Source organism: Trachypithecus francoisi, unplaced genomic scaffold, assembly GCF_009764315.1.
Source record: "Trachypithecus francoisi isolate TF-2019V2 unplaced genomic scaffold, Tfra_2.0 Lachesis_group15, whole genome shotgun sequence".
Lineage (NCBI taxonomy): Eukaryota > Metazoa > Chordata > Mammalia > Primates > Cercopithecidae > Trachypithecus > Trachypithecus francoisi.
Window position 1 is genome coordinate 88,012,481 of NW_022681460.1, and position 20,311 is coordinate 88,032,791.

Genomic DNA, 20,311 nt, shown 5'->3' on the forward strand with positions numbered 1-20,311 from the left:
TGAAAACTCTGCAAAATCAGTTTGATGCTATTCTATATTTGCCCTGTCTTCCACAAATATTAAATTATATCAGCATCTGCTGGAATCTGACAGGAAAGACTGCATCCCCAGAACCATTTCAAACCCTAGCCTTTCACTTTCCCACATTAGAAAACACCTAGAAAATAAAACCTGACTCACATGAAGTATGCTGCTTACATGAATGAAGTTATTTGGGAAACAGAATCCTTAAGTGTGAAAGAGTGAAAGTAGCCCACTCACAATAAATTATCTTTCTTCTAACAAAGCACATACATGTATATATACTATTTGCTTGTAAACTGCTTTATTCTTAGAACTTCTTTCTAAATGTGTAGCTACTGCATTCATTTTTTTGCAGTTAGACTCAATTTTAGTGCACTGTTATGCAATGATCTTCATACAAAATATTCTTACCACTGTACTGCTCACAATTGACAATACATTTGTTTTAATTAAAATGTTACATAATTTAATACAGAAATCAATATTCTACAAATTTAGTTGATACAGTATGAATGTACTTAATTACCATAAATACTTTTTATATCTGGTCAAAACACTTATTTTATTCTGCATGACAGATAGATAATTGATATCATGATTTTAATTTCACACAACCTTTCATTCTATTCTATATCACATTAAATATGAAATCACTAACATAGTTTATGGAAAATAGTCTACATCTAGAGAGAGTAAGTGAAGGGCATTTTATTGATAAGGCAAATTACCATCCAAACTGAAACACAATTCCAGTTGATGGCTAAGTTTGACACATACACAAAATACATACCTGATTCGTGAAACTTTGCATGTGTGTGTGTTTGTGCAGGTCTGTGCACAAATACATTCTATGGACTAAGTTTGTACTGGCTGTTAAGTGTAGGAAGACTGGAAAAGGATCCTGAGCTGGAAAAGAGCATATACTTTGTTCCACCAAAAAGAAATCACTATAAATTTTCTTGTGGCTCCATAATATAGTGAGAATGTTTCTAATGCAATTTCCTTAAATGAGCAAAAGCACCCACATGCCCTGTATCCACTCAGACCACAGAGCTCACATCACTGCTAAGAGGCTATGAAATTTCCCATTTCCCATTTAAAATGCATGATTTTGCACATCATATCAAAAGAAGCAAAAATGGCTTCCTTGATTTAAATTTTTTCAATTTAATTTTAACTCCGATATGGTTTGTCTCTTTTCTCCATGGACCTTTCTACTTAGGTATGATTTCTCCTTGACCTACTAACAAAGCTATTGATGAAAAAGGTGCCTCTAGGTATGTTAAAGCAAAACGTGCTATCTCTATCTTTATTAAAGAGCAATAACTATTCTCATGCCACTATTTGTTAAAATCCTTAACACAAACAAAATTCATGATTTGAGCTTTTGATTTTTGTAAATACCATGGGTTTGAACATTATCACTTTTCTTTTAAATGCAAAACAATGTATATATGGATACTTGCACTTTTCCCAAACTTACTTACTGCAGATAAACAACTCAAGAGTGAGGAAAAAAGAATTTTTTGTAAATGGAAGTGGAAGATCTACTTTATGTAAAAAAGTGGAAGTACAGAGTTCATTTGATTTTTTACATTTTATAAAACCTCAGTTGTGTCTTTTCGTGGTGATTCAAACTAAATTAGACTCCTCAACAAATTTACTCAAAGCAGACATTTATTATGTGTAATGGGAAACTGTTACTGTTGCAAGATTCATTTCTACACACTATGAACTCCAAACTATTTAGCTCTAAGTTAATTTTTAAATTTTCTGAGTTAAAAATAAAATATTTCTTAAGACGTTTGATTTTTTTTTCAGAGATAGGGTCTTGCTACACTGCCCAGGCTAGAGTGCAGCGGCTATTCATAGGTACAATCATAGTGCACTATAGCCTCAGATTCCTAAGCTCAAAGGGTCCTCCTGTCTCCACCTCCCAAGTAGTTGGGACTACATGTGCATGCCACCATGTTGGTCTGACTTTTTATACTGACTGACCATAAGCATACTTCTGCCTAATCAAAAACTGGATAGCTCTCTGGATATACCATTACCATCATAATGTTAATTTATTTAGAAAAGACATGTTAAATGCCATAAAGCATTCAGCAAAGATAGAGAAAAATCTTCACTTGTTTCAGAAATGAAAAGCTTATTGAATTTAATAACAGTTTTATAGAGAGAAACTGAATGCTGATTGCCACCAGCTGAAGAATGAATGAATATGAGGCAGCAGGAACATGGATGCAGGCAGGGTAGTGTGTAAATTTTTGTTTAAAAAAGGTAAGAGGTTAGCAAGTGAAATGCTGCAAGGAAAAAACTAATAGGGTGATATATCAACATATAACTAAGAAAAAAGACAATGGACGAAATGGGGCCCTGATATTAGGGGTGGAGGGTGGAGTCAATTTATTTGGCATGTAGATGTGAATGGTGCTTTTAAATATCTAAACTGGAAACACTAAATATTTTTTAAAATTCGCATTACTTTTGGGTATAATAGTATTTTGAAATTAGAGATTCTATTTATTTTGTTGAGTTATTACTCTGCCTCCTGCAAATAAGTCCTCTTTGAATAGAAAGTCGGTGGTTTCTAGTTATAAAAACTGTTTTTGCTTATTATTGAAAGGAAAAGTCTACAGCTGTGAGTTATGTTAGAAAAAGCTTTTGAAGTGTGATGATTTTATCTGGGCACTCCTCATGCATCTATCTATTGATTTTGTCCACATTTATCAAAATCTAAACACAGGCTGTCAGTACTATGTTAAACTATAATTTTTGCTAAACTTTTTGGCTAAAAGCGATTAAAGTACAAGTTCTTAAGCACCAAGAAAATTTTGCAACTGAGAATGAATTTATAACATGCATATCATTGAGCACTTAATTTTGGAGTAAATGAGTGTTTAGTGTGGTGATGAATACACAATGAGAGCCTGTCAATAGACAGAATTTCTTCTTAGTTTCATGAATAAGTAAAAATGTAGAATAAGCAAAAATGTTAACAGCATTGTAACATTCCTTTTAAGTAAAACAAAATAGAATCTCAGCCTTGAAAACCTCAGAAATGTATGATGTTATCTTAAAGCCTCTTGAAAGGTTGCTTTATTTTCTTTTGTTGGCCTTGTAAATTTTATTTATATGCTAAAAATCAACAAGCAAAGAAGCAAGCAAATATCCAAAGCACACCATCCAACTAACAGTACAAAACAACAATGGCAAAACCACTTAGTCTTCGCCACTCAGTAATGTCTTGCAGGAGAGATTTTTACTAGGATGGTTGATTTGTACTGCTGTTTTCTTTCTAATACTGTTTAAAGCACTGGGGAACTCTCCAAAGGATGAAATTTCCTAGAACCTTGAAGTTCATAAAGCTGCCTGCCATGCCTTATGGCCTACTTTTGGTCCATGGCCTACTTAAAACCACATTCTGGAGGAGTCTTTTTCTTTTGGAAATAGAGGTAAGTAGCATTCCAAATTAGTCTTCATCTCTTTGTAAAACCTGCAGACCCTAAAGAAATAACATATTTAAGTGGAGGAACACAGCAAGCTTTTCTGACTTTCTTCCCTTTGGCTATTTACTAGTCTCTTGTTTCCTTACCTACAAGTCCTTATCAGGGCAGGACATACTTCCAATTACACAAAAGTCACTTACAGTCTCCTCCTGGGATAATAGCACCTGTTCTTGCCTGAGCTATTCAAAGGGATGCTCAGGGCATTCAGTCTCCTACCTTTTCTCTCCAAAGCTGCTGCTAATTCTTATGGCTAGAGAAGTAACTACACTCTAGATGTTTGTAGCAAATGGAAGAAAAATAACAGGAGAGCTTCTTAGCTTTTGAACACTTTTACTTCCAGAATTATGTGCACTTTCTGTGTCATTTTGAGAAATAAACTGTATTACATAAAGCATGTATTTAATCCTAGCCAATTACAATCCACTTGCAATCAATGAAAGGCTAATTTAAGCATCAGAATAATTTACCTTTCCATAATTATTTTAATTTTTGTACAAAGAAAAGTCTACATGGGAATGTAGTTGATTTTCAAATGAAATATTTTGGAATAAATAGGTAACATAATGTCCTAAATAAGTCAACACTTTGCCCAGTTCATAAGATATCATAATTTGGCAATCAGGGGTCTACTATAATGAAATAAACTGTGACTCAAAAGCTGGAGGTTTTGTCAAACACTGGAATTTAAGCCTACTAAATATCAAAATGAAAATCCAAAAAGGAGAAACTTCTAAGAGTCACTTGGGAATTAAAGTTGTGGTTTCAAAAAATAAATAAATCAGTTATGTGAAATGAAACTTACTCATAAAATGTGATTACATGAAGAAACATAATCTGACAAAGTAATGCAAACTTTTCTGTACAGGAGAATACTTCTTCCATTTGTGGCTGTTAGGACTCAGAAAATAGTACTCCGAAGTATGGCACTTTCATGAGCTGAGCACTTGGACTAAAGAAGCCGCCTTAGAACCAAGGTCTCTCTGACTCGCCTTCCACTCCTGTCTCTCACCCCTCTGCCTCTCCTCAAGCACAGGGAGAGGCTTTCTCTGAAGTTCTCCCTTATCTAAGAGAAGTTCCTCCAGAAGGAATGTAATCGCCATGAACCCCTCCCATGGAATCTACACGAACCAGAGAAGGTTAAATCCTATCTCAGGAGAGGAAACTCCCAGGACACCACGCCTGGGACACCTTTTCACGTATTCTTCTGAGGATTGTTACCTTAGAAACTTTATCTTCATGATATGACAACCTTTGCTTGCCATGCAGTTCCTCTCTTCACACTCCCACAGCTTGTTGCCACCACCTACTACGAGACTTTAAGTCCTTATTTCCTTCCATAGCTCCAGATGCTATCTAAATTTCAACCATCTGGCCGGGCGCGGTGGCTCAAGCCTGTAATCCCAGCACTTTGGGAGGCCGAAACCCCGTCTCTACTAAAAAATACAAAAAACTAGCGAGGGCGAGGTGGCGGGCGCCTGTGGTCCCAGCTACTCGGGAGGCTGAGGCAGGAGAATGGCGGGAACCCGGGAGGCGGAGCTTGCAGTGAGCTGAGATCCGGCCACTGTACTCCAGCCTGGGCGACACAGGGAGACTCTGTCTCAAAAAATAAATAAATAAATAAATAAATAAATAATAAATAAATAAATAAATAAATAAATAAATTTCAACCATCTGGCCCCTCTTTAAGTCTCATACTTTGTTGCCTTCCAGGTACATGTGCGTGTAATGAATGTGTATGCCTTTTCTCCTGTTAATCTGTCTAACTGTCCAGTTTATTCCAGTGATGGAACCTTCAGGGGAGACAAAAGACCAAGAACAGCTGTGGTCCCAGATTACTTGTAACCACCTCTCCTCCAGGGGTAAGTATGGAGATTACCATTCTGGAGAAATGATAGGATCCCAGAGGAAAAAATCTGCACATTCTTACATTTGATGCTGCCTGGCAAAACAGCTAACTTTCTACCAAATCACCTTTTGTCCTGCCCTATACACAGACACAGACTTCTTCTTCTTCTTCTTCTTCTTCTTTTTTTTTTTTTTTTTTTAATTCTTTTTGAGACAGAGTCTGGCTCTTGTCACCCAGGCTGGAGTGCAGTGGTGATCTCGGCTCACTGCAACCCCTGCCTTCCAGGTTCAAGCGATTCTCCTGCCTCTGCCTCCTGAGTAGCTGGGATTACAGGCGCCTGCCACCACGCCCAGCTAATTTTTGTACTTTTAATAGAGACCGGAGTTTCGCCATGTTGGCCAGACTGGTCTCGAACTCCTGACCTCAGGTGATCTGCCTGTCTCGGATGCCCAAAGTGCTGGGATTACAGGCGTGAGCCACCTTGCTCTGCTACAGAGCTCTTAATCATCTCAATCGGTTCCTCAATCAGGCCATTTTAGTATATCACAGTTAAATGTTAGTAGGGAATAAAGAGTATGTAGATTGTTGAGTAAACAGTCCCTCATGGAAAAGAAGAATCAAGATTAAACAGGGGAAAAAATCTGGAAGACAAATGCTTATAAAGAAAAGAAACTGAAAATATTTTTAAAAGCAAACTGCTAATTAATATTTTTGAAGAGATTCAAGAAGAAAAATTGAATAATATTAAAAAGGGAAAAATAGAAATCTTTTAAAATAAAGTTTTAATGTGACTCTTGGATGAAAAAGTTGAAGACATCACCCACAAAAGAGAAACAAAAAAATATTTAAAATATGAGAGAAATGATAGTATCAATTACCAACACAAAAAGGTAAAAATTTGATTCATGGGAGTTTCAAAAAAATAGAATGGAGAAATTAGAAGGAATTTATATTTGAATTTATATTTTAAATAATATATTAATATATTATTGTATTATTTAATAATAATGCAGGTAAATTACCAAAACTTGACAGAATAAGTATATAAAATGGATTGAGCCTACCATTTTGTATATTGCAATGAGTTAAACATAGGACTCAGAAAATTCACCGCCCATGTAATATTTCTTAAGAAGCCATTTGAGGAGGTGCTCCAGCAAAACGAGAAAGTAAACCAAGAAAGAGGAATGTGTGGATCCCTGACAAGGTAGATCCAATGTAGAAAAAGAGTACAGTGGGTGTAGGGAATAATCAGTCCTAGTTCAGGCAGAACACAGAGGACTTTGAGTGAAGAACTCTAAAGAAAAGTCATACTATTCAGAATAACTAATATTTGAAATGTTGTGGGAAAATAATATAATAATGGCAAATAGGACAAGAAGTACGAGAAAAACTAAAAATCCAGGAAAAATAAACAAACAAAAACAAACCTCTTAAGATAAAACACGTAAATATGGAACAGTAGATGTTTTAGTATTAGACAATATTTACATCATAAAAGACACATAGTATTTAAATAAAATTATGATATTATTACATTCGAAGGATAAGCACTGAACATGGAGTATAAGAAAACTAAATCATTGTTTCTAAAAAAGAATATCAATTGATGATATCAAAAATTGACAAGTTGAGATATACCAATAGGACCTTATCATTTAGAAATATCCAGTGAAATAGCCAAGAAGTGTTATTGTTAGACAACTAGGAGGAATGTGGCTGGGAGCTCCAGAGGGGTGGTTTAAATACTTTGCTTTTTTTTCTTTTTTATTCTCAAGCTTCTTAATACAATTTAACATTTTTGTACTTACATATTTATTGAAGAAACCTCATTTCATAATAGTAAGTCTCATCAGTCTTTCCTTTGACTTTCATATTACTTTTAACATATCCTATTAATTCTTCCTTTTTATTTAAGACCTGGGTTAACATTTTTGAATCTTTTCATATGTGAAGATTTGCCTTCGAATTCATTTCCTGACACTTTCTACCCCCTTAAAGTTACTACATAAGCTGCTTAAAACAACAAACAAGATCATCATGTCCTCTATTTTAATAAAGTCTTTTTAATGTCTTTTTCTCAAATACTTCACCTTTGTTTCCTAAAAGAAAGTTTATTATTTAGCCTGAAACTATTATTTCAAAATCAATTCAAACTTGAAATAGCAAAAAATTTTATAATGGTTAACACATCTCCTCTTTTTCATTCTTCTTCCAAGGCAACTAGATTTGACAAAGTCTGTAGCTTTTTCCATGCAAAGTAGACAGGAAAATATCCCTAAAATGTTTCAAGTCACATAACGGAAAAAGATGCCATCAGAAACAAAACTCCTGATTTCAGGATGTTAAATATTGCTGTGCATATATTTAGACCTACAAGATCTAACACAAAATAACTGCCTTTGTTATTATTTCCCCTTGATGCTAACTTGTGAAAAAATAAAAAAACTTGTAAGTATCTCAGATGACAGGTATCAAAAGACCGTGTTCTACTTTGAAAATGCCAATTTTGTCTTTCGTAGAATAAATGAAATAATGGCTTTAGAAAAAACACTTCATCAATATGAAGGGAGAGAAAAAACCTTGTTTAAAGGGACTCTCTTGGGAAACACCTATCACATGTATCATCAGTCAAGTCACCATGTGTCTGGCATGTGGCAGGTGCCTAGTCAATGGTAGTAATTAGCATCAGCTCAATCATTCTCTTGGATGATGCATCCTATGAAATTATGAAAAACAATTAAATATATATATATATATTATATATATATATATATATATATGTAGGAGTAATGAAAGTTTGCTAGAACTTATGTTACCAAAGCTGTCATATGCCAGGGATGAAAACCTTTTATCTTCCATAATACACTTCAATAGTAAGTAAATGACCTATATTTTTACATACGCAAAAAAATGTGGATGTATATATGTAAATATGTAAATTTGCTAAAATCAATATACTCTCATGAACAAAATTTTCTAACTAGGTGGCCATATCAGTAACATTTATGATATAAAAAGTATAGTGCCTCACAAAAATAGAAACAAAAGTAAATGTGGAAATCGAATTGCTGAACTTGATAAAAATCAAGATAAATACAACAGACATTGAGTTACAAAACCATTAAAATAATTGACTCATATTAAATTTACTTATGGTCAATATATTGGATGATTGTTCAGAAAAGAGTTTTATTTTAATCCTTTAAGTGTGAAATAAAATACATTTAAATGTAATTCTGCTTTGCGATGCAGAAGAAAGTCTAGACGTAGTTGTTGATTTGCTTAGTCAGCATATTTTAAGAGTTTTTATATATACAGTATGCTGTATATATGATTTGAACATAATAGTAATTCATCTCTAGTGAAAAGGAAATGGGTTGTTTCTGTTTACTGAACTTTTCTTCTTTCTCTTAGAACATTTTAAAAAATTGATGTATATATATGTATATGTAATATATATTGTATATATGTATAGAAAAATGAACAAATGTACTCTTTGTATAATCCCAACTGATTATAATAAATAAAAGCCTCAATGTATGATCATAATATTATCACTATATTATTTTAATAACCTATATATAAAAACCTATGTAAACATCATGTAGATCAAAATAGCATGTTGCCCATACTAAGAATCCTCCCTATCTCTACCCTTTCCAAAGATAATTAGTATCCTGACTTCTATCTAACATGAAAGTTGAATTGCATCTGTTTTTGAATGTTATGTCAATGGAATCAGGCACTGTATCCTGTTTTATGTATAATTTATTTTCCTTAAGATTATGTTTATGGATTCACCCATGCTGTTGGATATAACAGTTGCTTGTTCATTTTTACTGCTTTATAGTATTCCTAATATGATGATACTACAAAATATTTATTCTTGCCAATAGCAATGTCGTTTGGTGATTTCCAGCTTTAGATATTATTAATAGTGCTGTTATGAGCATTCTTGAATATGTCTTGGTACACATGCACACCTATTTCTCTTGAGTATATGCTTACAAGTTGAATTGCAGCATCACGGAGTATGCACATATTAATTTCAGTAGATAATGCCAAAGGTTTTCCAAAGTGATTCATAGCACATATTTGTTTTTAAAACATTTTTATGTCTCATCGGAATCATAGAGAAATATTTGGCCCTGTTTGGTATTCAGATAATTGTGCTTGGTCTATTATGCATGATAACATAAAATTTGATTGGGTTTTACTTTTAACGTTGTCATAGATGATACCTTAAACTGTTTTGCAGTTAGACAGAAGTTTCTGCAGCACTTAGTAGTTAAGATACAAAGGGCAAAAGAAAATTTCTCTGTCAAAGATTGTATGCCATGCAGATGACAGGCCCTACTTTTTCTAAACAAACTGAAAAAGAACCTCCTGCTGATTGAAGTGCAGATAAGAGCAGTGGTTTTTCTCAGTTGGATGCAAGCTTATATATTGTACTTCACAGTTTCCATTGTCTTCAATCCAAATTTCCACTACAGCCAAAAGCCAGAAGAGTACAAAATACAAATGGTGATTTTTAAATGCACGCATTTGCAAAACTATGCAAACCTAAGATGCATAAACAATCTTGCAGGTTAAAAGGATGTATTTTGTGTGCATCATTTCCAATTCCTAGTGCAGACTACATAAGAAGACATTCTTTGCTTAGGAACAATGAGAAATCTAATTCTTACAGGTAATACCTTTCTTTGACATTCATACCGAAAGTAAAAAATATAACAAGTTTAAAATTCCAGTATCAGAGTACTTTAGAGTTGGCAAGAATATCGTCAATAAAAATAATCATCAGAGACGGTACATTTCATATTATATACTGAAAGTGTTTAATTTTTTCATGGTGAAATGCTTGCGGATATTACTTTACTAAGTAAAATATTATTTCAAAATGCTCTTACATCCTTAATACAGATAAACTGGGGAGGACAGGTTGATGCTGTATCTTTTCTGTCTTATGGAGTTCGAAGTGAAGGCTCCTTTTCTTGCTCTTTTACCATGATCTTATATGCCACTAGTGCTTCTTAGAATGGATGCATTACTTTGATAATCTCAGAGCAGACATTGATATCTTGACCAGCCTAAACTTGTATGTGTTTTTAGGAAGAGGAAAGGTGTGAACTCTGAAGATTTGATATAATTAATTATGGCTACTTTTCCTTAATGTCTATATTCATGGTTTGTACATCCAAATAAGATTACCTGAATTTAAACTCTATGCTTATACCTATAAATGATCTATATTGAGTTTAATTTCAGACAAAGTTGTTCTGAGTTAATATGGAAAAACATTAGTTACTTTGGAATATATTCTATTTAATTTATTTTAATGGATTTCTTAGTTATATTTCAAATCTCTAAGGCTAGATAGTTCTTCGTGTCAGAATATAATACCTGATATACTCATTATTCATTAGAGTCTAATGACAAATTGAACTTTTAATATTTTATAATCTTTAAATCTTTACTTTGTTATAATAATGTTATCTACTCTATCATATTTTATATTCTTTGTTTTAAAGATGATAGGTTCATTATTTCCACCATGTTCAAATATCTAATTATTGGGGGAGCTGAGGTTTAATTAAGTACATGTTTAGCTTCAAAGAAATATAGTATAAAGGCATTTAATCTTAAAATTAGAAATCCAAACATAAATAGCATATGTTTTCTTTTTAATTATGCTCTTTAATAATAAACTAAACCACAATGTAGCACACTGTGTACAGAATGAAGGACATCTTTCTTCTGCTTTGTACTCAGAAAATGTCACTAGGGGATCTTGGTGGCCATCTAAGGGCCATCCCAAGGCAGTGTTTATATGGCTTCTTCTGATGCTGCTGAAATCTGGACAATAGGATTATGAAAGACTAAAGCTTGAAATGACTAAATGCTATTTCTGGTACTCAATAAACACTTGTGTACAAATGAATAATCAATTATGAAAAGGTGAAACTTAAAATTAGACCTGTTATCTGAAATGGTATAAATGCAGAGGGGACAAGTGCAGTTCTAGGTTTTGCCAGCTTTTCCAGACCAGTGTAAAAAATACACAGGATCCAAATGTAAGATAGCCAGAAGAGATGGCATACAGATGAGACTTACATATCCAAATAGTAAATAAATAGTTCTATTTAGATGTCTAAAAGGTGTCTAAAATTCAGTATGGCTAAAGCAGAATTCTCTTCTCTGGACTTCCCTCCATGAAAAATCTTGCACCACTCTCAATCTATTCCATTACATTCAATGATATCACCATCCATGCAATTGCTCAAGACCAAAATCTAGAGTCTATCTATCCTTGATTTTCCTTCTCTAACTGCCTTATCTGAAGTTTCTCCTCTTTGCTTTACTACCAAGATCTCTAGTCCATTAATAAGTACTATTGATTCCACCTGCCGAAAACATCCCACACATGTCTGCTTTTTCCCATTTTCATGAAATCTATCTCATCCAAACTACCATTATAATTGGGATCCAACAGCCTCATATCCTATCTTTCTATTTTAGATCTTGCACCTCAATAATAAACTCCCTATATGAGAACTGGCTCTATATGGTAACCAAAGAAATATTTCTAAAATGCAAGCTGCATCTCTACTTAAAATCTACAAGAACAAAATGAAAATGCCTTTCACGGCTTACAAAGTGCTACATGTTCTGGTCCCTGACCACCTTGATGACATTTCTTTCTAAAATAGAGACATTGGATTTCTCTAAACCACACTTTCTGTGCTCATACAAAATACTATGCTGGTTTCTTTTAGTGGGTTTTCCTTGACCACCATAATAGCTGCCTAGCCATTTGCTATCACTTTATTCTGTGTATTCAATTTTTTTTTTTTTTTTTTTTTTGAGACAGAGTCTCACTCTGTCACCCAGGCTGGAGTGCAGTGGCCAGATCTCAGCTCACTGCAAGCTCCGCCTCCCGGGTTCATGCCATTCTCCTGCCTCAGCCTCCCGAGTAGCTGGGACTACAGGCGCCCGCCACCTCACCCGGCTAGTTTTTTGTATTTTTTAGTAGAGATGGGGTTTCACCATGTTAGCCAGGATGGTCTCAATCTCCTGACCTCGTGATCCGCCTGTCTCGGCCTCCCAAAGTGCTGGGATTTTATTCAAAATTTTTAAATAAAAATGTAATCATATAGAAAAGCCGAAAGACTGCTTCAAATAAAACCTGTATGCCCACATTTAGATTCAATAACTGGTGACATTTGGACAATTTGCTTTCTCTCTAAAAGTGAGTTTCATAAAACAGCATGACGGTGATAGGCTCAAGAAGAGGTGAAAATTCAGCTGCTCATTGAGGAATTACTGTAACATGATTATGTTGAAGAGGGGAAAGAGACATTACAGCATCTCCCTATTTAAGACAAATATTTTATATTTTATCATTTATAAATGGTGTAAGTGTCACTTATCATAAATATAACCTCCAAAATCCATATCCCATAGGCAAAACTATAATTAGTGAGGGCCAAGCACAGTGGGTTTGAAAATTATTTTCTCTTCTTTGTCCCTAAATTTATTTAATAAGCTAAAATACATAACTAACTTTGTCAATGGAACATATTCTTTATCAACCATCATCTTGAAGAACCAGAAAAAAAAAGTACAGAATATTCTTGTCCTTCAGTGAGCAAACTTTATTTGCATAATCCATTATCTCAAATGAGACTTAGGTAAAAACTATAACCAGCTATTTCCTGTAAATAGTCAAGAAAAAGGAATTATGTCAAAAACAAACAAAAAGTATTATAAATATCCAAAATAAATGTGTACTTTATCCACAGGAGAATACTTCTTATATCATAAATAATTATAACAACTTACTAATTTTGATTTTACATTACAGCATGTTAGAAGAAACAATGGTGATGACAGTAGGGGAACTCGGGGTTATTTACAGATAGAGGTATGTGGTTCTAAATAACTTAACAAAGCATAATGTTATTCAAATTAGAACAATAACTATTAACAGTACGTGAGTCACAAAAATAGGGACATGTATTATCTATATTCTATTTTTAAGAATTCAGGTAAGTACAAAATATAGCTGAAGAAATTTTAAATGTTTCTGCAGAAAAATAATGGAAGCATATTCCCTCATGGTGGTGTATAGCCAAGTTTTAAACTATAATATTATCTTTGCTTTGCAGAAAGACAAGGCACAGTATAGAACTGCATAAAGTAACAAAAAATTAATCCTGAGCATTTACAATGGAGTCCTGAGCAGAAGGAACACAGGGTGAAGAATATGAACAAGAGTAGAAGAGCCCAGTGCCTCATTTTTCTCTTTTAATACATTTTCTTTATTTAACTACATTAAACCCATTCTTGTTTTTACAATGTTTGTCTGTTACCAGATAAAACTTGTTAAACCCATAGGATGATAAAACAGCCTTAGGACATTTAGAATTCTACCTACCCTTTATCTCCATCCCTTTTCCACTTAAAATGAATTACCAGGCACATTTAACAAAACTACCAAAAATAGGTTTTAAAAGAAACCAAATTTGTTGAAAAGTTTGCCTACTGACCCTGAAAGTCCTGAGTAAACAGTACTAAGAGAAACATGTGCTCCCATAATGGGAGATTTTAAGAGTAATCTCTGGAAAGTTATTTTCTTTGCTCAGTCATGAGACTAAGCACACTATTGCCACCTCCGATGCTTGAAAATACCCAGAGATGGATGAACCACCTGGGCACAGGATAAGAGTACTTCTCTTCCATTAAGCAGAGCCTTGCCTAGTGGTATGAATGCTTGAAAAAACATAAAGGACAAGTCACGGTTATTTTATAAATGTGCAAAGGGCACAGATGTGGGCATAAGGCTTCCAAATGGGAGAATAGTCTTTTCTCCACATAAGGAGCTTGGTAGCATTTCTTTTCCACTGTTGCCCAAAGAGCAGAGACTCGGTACTATAAATGTCTGGTGAGTGTAAGGTTTGCCACCAAAACAATGTATGTGGTTAATTTCAGTTACTCTCTAGAAAGCACTCCTGTGTGTCTTAGTAGCTGAAAGCTCCATTAGTGACAGAGCAAAAAGAAATAGAAGGAAAGAGGTAAAAAAAAAAAAAATAGTGAGTTGGTTTACAAAGTGAAATGAGCAGGGTGACATATTCTCTACATGGATAAATGGGATTAAGAATAAATCTAGTCCCAGCTACTCGAGAGGCTGAGGCAGGAAAATCACTTGAACCTGGGAGGCGGAATTTGCAGTGAGCCTAGATCGAGCCACTGCACTCCAGCCAGGGGGGTGACAGAGCGAGACTCCATCTCAAAGAGAAAAAATAATAAATCTGCTTTTTTCACAAATAAAATTTGAAATCAAAAGTGAACACGTGAATATATAGGGATATGGGTGTATATGTATACACAGTAAAGGTATAGGTATAGGAAATAAACATATTAAATAAAAAGTCATACAAGATTTGCTTTAGCTCTATACCATTCACCTTCTCTACAGAACCTCCAAAACATCATCGGGAATTTTTGAAATTTTACCTTAGGAGAAACACATATTTGGAAAGTAGGAGTGATAGATTGTATAAAGTAGGTGTTACCATGACAAATAATGAAATAATGAACTACATTACTCTCCCCACTGCCCATTCATTCTTCAATGCTTCTCCCTAGTTTTTCTCAATGTGAAATGCCATTCTACACCAGGAAGGGTAAAGTCAGTTCCATGTTATGACCTTAGAGTCACTTTTTCCCTATTTAAAGTAGGCGAAAGATATGTTGAATTTAAATACATCATGAAAGTTTTTAAATCCCTTTTCTCTTGAGGAGAGAATTTTCTAGATTAGTGAAAATTGATTTCCTCAAATCCACTATGTGTGTGAGCGTTTTCTATATGAAATTCTAATGATCAGAGCTGTATCCTCTATTTCATCTAAACCAAAGAGGAAAGAAAATGATTAAAGAAATATTGTACTTTTCTATCTTTTCATGCATGTCTGGTAGAGAATCTTTTGGTGTTGTATATTTCTGGGAGAAGGTGGTCCTCTTTTCAGTGCATGTATGATCATTGCCCATATTTAGAAAATATAAGTCAGTCCCAAGATACACGCATGATCATTCTGGTTCACCAGGTAGAATTAACACCTTTGACTCTAAAGAGACTTTTAAATCTTTTAAACAAACCCCTTCAGTAGCCAGTTTAAATCTGATTTATTATTGTTGCCACACTGTTCCTGACAAAGAAACCTGCAATAATCCCTAACAGCTGCTGGCAAACAAGTGCTGCGGAATAACATTGAAACACTGAGCCATAAGCTAGAATCAATTTTGTCTCCTTCACTGTTACAATCAGACAAGCAGAACAACTGGAGCATTTTTAATCTCACCTTTAATATCCTTCAAAAGCAGAAGTGGGAAAGAGGATCCCGCCATATAATCAAGAAAGCATACTCCCGTCATGATAATTGTTCTCCAGAGCCATGCATTTTATGAGTTACGTGTCAAACTTATAGGCAAGGTCATCTTGTGAAATCGGAAGACAGCTGGTAGGCGGTAAGAATCACGTTTTGTATATATAAAGAACTCACTCTGTGCCTGAGATATCATATTCAAGGGTTTAAATTTTAAAAAGTGCTCGTTTGCAATCTATGAATCTATATCAAGGCAATTTCAACAGTTTTTGTCCTCTGGCCCTGAAGCTACTTTCATAGTCTTTTCCTTCTAACTGCTTCTATCTTTTTGAAAATGGACATTTAAGAAGCCACAAAAGGTCAAACACTTAATTAATGACCCCATACTTTTTCAAAAAATAATTTCTTAATTTTTTCAAAAGATCATTTCTAATTTCTATTTTCACACTGGATTTTTGGCTGAAACATGTTGTGACTTTTTGAAATACTTATCCTAATTAGAAAAATAAATGCAACGTTTGTCAAAATTTTGAGGCTTTTTTGAAAAATCAGTTATAAAACTCAGTTTTTAAAGAATCTAAGTTATAATTCCAAAGTGCTTGAAAGAAAAAAGAAAATTCCTAGTAATTATTCGAGAGATTATGGTCTGGGTGGGAAGACTATTTATTTCTACAAGATGGCTTAAGTATTTTATAGACTTTTAAAATACTGATCCTCAGTTTGACTAAAGAGTCAAATACTATACTCTCCAAAGATACCCAAGAAAGAGGACCATTTCCCCATGGCCACCAGAGGAGACCCCAATGGCATGATCCCTATCTCAAAATTCATTACATTTACTTGACATATTGATATGTTTAACATGAATGAAGATATTCTCCTGTAGAAGAGCTTTTGTTTTATTGCTGGAAGTGCTAAAATCAGTCATTTCTATCTTGGTCTTTGAATTACGCATGCCAAGAAAAATCATAGACCACACTGCAGTAAGTACACTACATCCTGGGTACAATATGTATTTGTGGTCACTAAAATGTTTTCCAGAAGATTAAGTTGATTCTGTGTGAATCATTTGGAAAATTCCTGCAACTGATTCTATCCAAAAAGTGATCTCTCATCCTGCCAAAGTTCCTGGCAATATATTGCTCCTGACTGTATCACCATTTCTGGAATATTTAAAGAGGTAGAAAAACACTGAAATGAGTCTTGAACATTAATTTTTGTCATCATCCCTTTACATGTGGAAATATTCTTATTACTTTTGCGTCTATGTCTAATAAAGATCAAAAATTTAGTAAAATGACTACTTTGAGACCCTATACAGAACGAATTAAACCTTTATCTTTGTATTCATGTAGACCTGGGATCAAAAACCAGCAAATCACTTAGTCTCTCACTAGTAAAATAGGAATAGCAATATTTCCACTCTCCCAGGGTTATGATTAAATTAGATAATGTATGTAAATTATCCAGCAGTCGTAGGACTACTTTCTCTTGTATAATAACATGTGGGTCTGTACTCCTAATTTTCAGTACTGGAAGAAAATGAACATCTTCTACCTTCACTCACTTTGAGCTTTTTTTTTTGAGTTCAGCAGCCTTATATTAACTTCTATCCCCAAAGGAGTAATCTTAAGATCAAAGTGATGGAGAGCAATGCTTACGTCAGTAGATGCACGCAGGGTTTCTGCAAGGTTTGGCACAAAGATTAATACCAGCCTCTGAAGCAGCATCAGTATCCCATCGTGCAGTTAATGACAGCATGTTCAAGAGCAAAATAAGCGTGCTGTCATTGTCCTCCATGATTTCAATAGTGAACTACCCTGTGTGGTGTACATTGACTTTTTTCTTTCAAATTGCACAGCTACTAAAATGGTGAAGGAAGCTTCTCAAGGATGTATTTCATTAGGTTTAAAACTGCCCGTAAAATCTGACAATTTGTGTCAGTGTCACTGCTGGGAAGCCAATAAAGCCCACATACCATAGCAGGTTGCATGAAATGCCAGCAGGATCTCCATCATCTGATGAATCAAGTATACCCCAAAGACAAACTAATCAACACAGACCATTTTACTGACAATACACTGTGTTCCTGTATTTCAGAAAGGCAATTTAGGTATGCTTGATGTGTAACAGCTCTTAGGAAAAAAATGGCAGCCTAAAATGGAGTAAGAAGGCTTTTGATATTTCTATTTCTTCATCAAAAAATACTGAACAAAAAAGTTCTTTAGAATAAATCCCCATTAGTGAAGAAAATGTAAGACTAGTAACTCACGCAGTATTTACATGTACATGACAATGGTTTGGTTTAATCTTATTTGAGCCCACATGTCTTCCTCAAATCGCCTGGAGCAGACATTTTATTTGGAAGAAGAGTGTATTTTTAATAGACTTCAGTGCCACAGAGGATTTACTTTTTGAAAGCAATTTAATATGGGAACATGAATAGCATCTACAATTCTCAATTCACTTCTTATTTATTAAGAGCCTACTATGTAGCAGGCATACAATCTATTTGGCACACACCATGTGGTGCTCAGGGAGCACACACATGACAGACAGAGTCCCTGTTTTCCAGGAGCTCACTCCACAGTAGAGGAAACACAGCAGTGCTGCCAAGAGGTGCTTAGGGTCTCTCATATTTCCCCTCTCTCCAATAATCTCCCTGAGCCTCCCTAAATCCATCTTAAATAGATATAATCTAAGTAAAACACTGCTCTGCCAATGTGGCTTAGAGACAAGTCTCCTTGGCCCAATTCCACCAGATTGCTTCCCCTACGCCTTCTGCATAGCTACTCAGGAGCCACGATGGGAAATAGGCACTTAAACTCTCAGTGGAAATACTGTATGATAAATGATATATCTACAAAGACCTTTGTGAACACGAAGGGGTGGTTGTTCAGGAATCAGGATGTCAGGGAGAACTTCAGGAAATTCTTAAGAGGTGAGGACTTGTTACCCATGACAATATGGTGAGGTTTAGGAGAAGAGAGTCAGATGGGATAGCCTGCAGGAAAGCATGCAGGTACACTGCCCAGCAGCTGCAGAGTCCAGCATGACAGGAGCATAGAGTGTCAGTGAGAAAAGGTCAAAGACCAGGTTGGACTGATGATGGAGATCTGATTATAAAGGGGATGCCTGCCTGATTACAAGTTTCAGTACAATTTTATATCAGACGCCATGGAGATCCCTAGGAAAGTATTAAGCAGGAATGATAGAAAGATGAAAGGAATGAGGAGAGGGTAGCAGATGACTAACTGCAGACGCAGTTCAGAAAACAAGGGCAGAAATATTTAGATTCCAAAGGAAGGCAGTGGCTGTAACTGGAAAGAGGCAGTACATGCAGGACTTGGTGGCGAGTGGATGATCCACAGTATGGCTCATGGTGTGGACAGATGGGTGAATAGGACACTCTTCACTAAGACTGAGGAAAGAGAGGAAGAGATGAGAGGTCATGCTGCCTATTCCCTGGCCTCTAAGATCAAGGCAAGAATGTTTGAATTGGGTAAAATAAAATTAAGATTATCAGTCATTTCTTACTAAAAAAAAAATCTATTGGCATAAGTTAAAAGATATTAAACTATCAGAAAGCATGTTAAAATTCATATTAAAATGCTGAAAATATTGTTGTGCAAAGAATAATACCATTTTTACACAGTATATGTTAATTAACACCAAATGAAATGTCATTTGGTCTCAATTATGTAGGCTCACATTTTGAAGATTTCTTAAGCTGATCCTAGCCTGTGATATTTGCTGCTAACATTATTTATTCAATTATAAATTTATTGAATACTGATTGAATCTTTATGATAAAATGCCAAACAGTGATACTGATGGACACTTTTCAAAATTAGGGGGTCTTTTTGGTTGTTGTTTAGCAAAAAATAAGGTTAAGTATATCAAACTTACATGTACTTTTGTTAAAAACACAGTAAGTTTCAAACAGATCATTCCAAACAAAGATAACAAGAAAGAAAACTTCAAAATATTAATTACCCAAACAAAAAATGCTGAAGTTTATAGGTGGACAGGTAAATAAAGAGACAAAATGGCCAAGCATTTATATATATAAATATATATAACCAAAAAGGTAGATATAACCTATATATATATCAATTGTACTGGAACTTATAATAAGGAATCATCCTCATATATATGTGTGTGTGTGTGTGTGTGTGTCTCCAAAAAATTATACACACACATACACACACACACATTTTTCCCCCAAGTAGAGATAGCTTTGGATTAATATATAGAACTTTAGAATAATTGAACAACTTTTCAGAATAAAATAATGTGATAGTCCCTCAACATGAATTTATTCATTTTTATGTGTTAAGCATGGGATCTGAAATTTGATTAAAATTTTACAATAAGAAGATACTTGAAAGTAATGAGAAATCGAAAGTTATCAATACCCATGAATTTGGTAAAATACTAGTATCAAGATATTTTTTCAAAAAGCAAGTTTTCTTTGATATTATTTTATAATAAAAAGCCTGATGAGAATGTTAGTAAATCATTTATTAAAATGTCTAGGA

At 34.4% G+C, this 20,311-nt stretch overlaps 1 protein-coding gene and 1 pseudogene across 4 annotated transcripts in view; one reads left to right on the forward strand and one right to left on the reverse strand.

The window, feature by feature from the left end:
• LAMA2 (laminin subunit alpha 2) overlaps positions 1-20,311 on the reverse strand; it is a 622,674-nt gene that overhangs the window by 490,410 nt on the left and 111,953 nt on the right. The window lies entirely within an intron of this gene.
• Positions 5,320-20,311, forward strand: part of LOC117098062 — an 87,000-nt pseudogene continuing 72,008 nt past the window's right edge.